The sequence below is a fragment of the Giraffa tippelskirchi genome, chromosome 2 (genome assembly GCF_054371585.1).
Source record: "Giraffa tippelskirchi isolate mGirTip1 chromosome 2, T2T-mGirTip1v1.2.pri, whole genome shotgun sequence".
Taxonomy (NCBI): Eukaryota; Metazoa; Chordata; class Mammalia; order Artiodactyla; family Giraffidae; genus Giraffa; species Giraffa tippelskirchi.
This window is the reverse complement of record NC_137276.1, coordinates 4,023,378-4,027,784: the sequence shown is the minus strand read 5'-3', so window position 1 is coordinate 4,027,784 and position 4,407 is coordinate 4,023,378.

Here is a 4,407-nt window from a genome sequence, read left to right as displayed (position 1 = left end):
CTGGTCAAAGAGACTGAGTAAGTAGACAGATATTAAGAATCACTGGCGACCAGAGAATGAAAAGTGACCTGAGATGCCCTTTTTTTTTTCTATTAGGATGAAAAAACAATAGAGATAGTCAAAAATTAAATACGCAAAAACAAAAATATTCAAACATGAATCAATAAATTTGATTGAGGCAATGTCAAATACACTATGAGGAGGTGGAATTCTCGGCTTTTAGGGAGAACAGCATTTGTTCACATGTGGCAAAGGAAATCTGTGCCATGTAGTACAGACTTGATTACTATTCACGCTCTTTCATTTTATTTCAATGATCAACATAAGGGAATTAATGGAAGATAACAAAGATTTTTGGAGTAGGAAATGTCAATCCACTCCAGTATTCTTGCCTGGAAAATTCCAAGGACAGGGGTGTCTGGCAGACTACAGCCCATAGGGTCGCAAAGACTCAGACACGACTGAGCGACTTAGCAAGTAAGAAAGCTTTTTTCTGAGTAACTTATAAAAGGAAAAAATATTTTAAACAACTAAACTCCATATAGTGGAGAACTGCTTAGGCAAATTATAAAGCATTTTTAAAATAAAATATGATGTAGCCATTACAGTGACTATGTAGATTTATAGTTAATATAATATAATCCCATGTTGCATTGTTATGAATTTGTATACACACACACACACACACACACTGAAATTACACACAACCTCAAATTAGCAATGGGTCTCTATATGACTCTAAATGACTTAATAATGAACAAACAAGCAAAAATTATTATCAGAAAAATCATAAGGCTCCCTTTGAAGAGAATATTGGTGCTCAGATTTAAATAATTTATCATTCTGAACAACTGGTAAGTAGTGGCACTTGAGGGTCCAGTTAGGGGATTGGACCACTGATCGGAGTGAAGATGCTAGGATGTCACCTGCATTTAAGATGTTGAGTGTTTGGTCTGCAGGTGGGACCTTGCCTGGACAGCATTCAGTACAGCAGCCATTCAGGGCAGGGTGATGGGGGTGTGCTGAGGGACTAAAGAGGAGATGCGGGGCAGACAGCACATGGAGGGTGCTCTCTGGGTATCTCCTTCCAGTTGCACTCCTTGTTGCTTCTGGGGGGCTCCAGATCCTGCTTGGGTCCCCCCCTTTCCCCATATCGTCACCATCATGTGACCACGAGGCCAAGCCCACTCCCTTTGCTCTGTTGCTGACTGGCTTGTGAGACATGAGACAAAGCTGCTGAGAAACGGGAACCTGGAGATGGATTCCAAGAAGCAGGGAGCCAGTACCCCAGGGGAAGTTTCAGATCTGCTGGGCTGAGCTCGTTTTATAAGCAGACCTCTGGACGCAGCCCAGTGTGCTGAATCTGGCTCTGAGGGTCTCAGGCTGGCCAGTCTGTCTCCCTCTAAAATTTCTGGGTGCTGCCTGTCTAGGGAGGATCTGATGCTTACTTTGCTGCTCTTTAATGAGTAGATGGTCTTGTCACTAAAGGAATGTCACAAGGAGTCCAACATGCAGGGCAGGACGGATGAGAGCAGATCCCAGGCACCCAGTCTCCTCCTGAACCTGCCCTGCCACCCCTACCCATCAGAACTCGTGTTGGGTAGCCATTCAAGGCTGTAAATGCCTGGAAACGATCATCCACCTGTAAAGGCTGAGGAAACAGAAAACAGTATCATTCTTTTCTTTCTTCAATTTTGTATTATTTCATGCATTGTGGTGTGACATTTTTTTGCAAGAAAAAGTTAAGAGAAGCTAAATACAATGAAGATTGCAGGCTGTGGGATAACCCAGAAAGCATGTAGTGAGAAAAGCAGAATTAAAACATGTTTTGTAGCCTAACTGCAACCACTTACATACGGCTGTGCCATTTCCAGCTTGTGGGAGGCTTTCAGTAGAGAAAGCAAAGAAAGTGCACCTAATGAATGGGTGAATAAACGCCCAGAGAATGCTCAGAAAAGACTGCAAGGAAATATGGAAAAGAATTTTGAGGAAGAGAGACAATATGGGTGACTTTTAAAATTTCACTACTTTACTTTCCAAATGTTCTTAATAATAAATAAATACACTTAATTAATAAACTTAATTTTGATAAATAAATAAAAATAAATTTAGTCAATTTAATGTCTAAAAAATTTTAAAATATAATCTAATTCCAAACCAAACTTCCAGTCTAAAGAATATAGAGCCTAGGTTCTTTAGAGGTTATACAGGACTGAAGGAAAGAGTTAAACAGCAACAATGAGGAATAATTCGACAAATCTAGAATGCAACCTATTCCTCAAAAAAACTCTCGTTTTCTTCAAAAGGACATTATCAGAGAGAAAAAAAAAGTGGACTTTTCCATACTAAAAGAAACTAAAGTGATATAGCAACAATCAAAAACAAATGTGGATCTAAATTGTATCTTATCAAAGACATTCTTGGGATAATTAGGAAAATTAGGCTTTGGTCTGTACATTAGATAATATTATGAAATGTTAGATTAGGTAATATTAGACATTAGACAATATTAGATGAGAGTGATTTATAGTTTTTTCCAGTATCATAATGTAGTGTGGCCATATAGAAGAGTACATCTCCTTATTCTTAGGACATGTACAGTAGAGTACAATTCGAGTATCATGGAATTTCAACTTTCAAATAGCTGGAAAGTTTTCAAATATAGAAAGAACATGTGTATAAAAACATGCAGAGGGAGAGAACAAACATGGCGAAATGTGAACGATTGTTAGATGTAGATTGAAGGCACACAGGTGTTTCATGCAATATTTTTTTCAACAATTCTGTGTGTTTCAGAATATTTATAACAAATTGAGGAAGAATTTAAAAGTAAATAAATGTATATATGCATATAAATGCGTATGTGTGTTTATGTACAACACATATATATGCACATATATGTATGTGTGCCTGCTTATACACACGCACACATACATATATAATTACACATGTACACAGTCACTGCAGCTCTCCAGATGAGAGCGAGACGGATGTAAGCAACAGAGTTGAAGTCCCCAGAATGGCCCCATTTCCACATTGTTGGGACCAATGGCGTCTGCTCTCCCAGCCTACCCTCTTAAGGGCCCGTCCCTGTTGAGTTCAGAGCCCTGAGCCTGGCCCAGCATCTCTGGAGAGGAGGAACAAGAGGTTGCTGGCACCCCTCCACTCAGGGATGATCTTCAGACACCAGGAAGGTGTGTACAGGTTCCCAGGCACTTACGGACAGCACAGGGCAAGAAAAGACCCATGTGGATCTGTACCCTACGCGAGAAACTGCCTATGTGCCTGTTGGGGTGGAGGTGTGGACGACTCTCAGGGGAGCCCTGGAGGAGGAACTGGACTGAGAGACCCTGAGACCCAGGGGAACCCCGGGGAGGTGGTCCCGAGGAAGAACAGTCATCTCAGGGGCGAATGGTAAGAAAAGATGCTTCAGTCATGGGGTAGAAGAGGTGGACAGCCATGCCCAATGATGAGAGAACAATGAATACCATTTCAGTTCTCTAATACAGGGTTTTTTTAAAAGATATAATTCATATACCATAAAATTCACACTTTTACAGCATACAATTCAATGATTTATATATATTCACACGTTTATGCAGCCAGCGCTTCTGTCTGATTCCAGAATATTTTCACCACTCTCTCAGCAACTCTGCACCCTTAGCAGGCAGTCACTATTTTATCCTCCACCAACAACCGCTAACCTACTTTCTGCCTTCAAGGACTTGCCTATTCTGAACGTTTCAAATAAATGGACTCATACAACATGCGGTCTTTTGCCTCTGGTTTCTTTCGCTCAGCATGTTTTTGAGGCTCAGCTATGTTATAGTGGGTATCAGTACTCCATTCCTTTATGTGGCTGAACAAATTGCATTTGGCTTATCCACTGGGCTGTTGGTGAACCTTGTGTTGTTCCTGCTTTTTGGATATCAAGAATAATGCTGCTATGAACATTTTATAAACTGCGTGTGTGTGTATACACACAGTTCTCTTGGTTAACTATCTCGGAACAGGATTTCTGAGTCACGTGAGGAGCTTCCAGGTTTCTCCGGAGCGGCTGTGCCATTTTACATTCCTACCGGCAAAGTGCGAGTGCCCTGGCTCTCCACACTCCGGCCAACACTTGTTGGGTTTTTGCTCTTTTTAAATTTTGGTTTTCACATTTTTGGCTGTGCTACATGGCACATGGGATCCCAGTGCCCTAACTAGGGGCTGAAGCCATGCCTCCTGTTTTCAAAGTCCAGGGTCCTAACCACTGGACCGCCAGGGAGGTCCCAACGCTTGTTGTTTTTTTTTCTTTTTTATTATAACCATCCTAGTTGCTATGAAGTAGTTTTGATTTGCATTTCCTTAATGACTAATGATGTCGAGCATCTGTTTATGTTCTGTTTGGCCATTTTTATACAT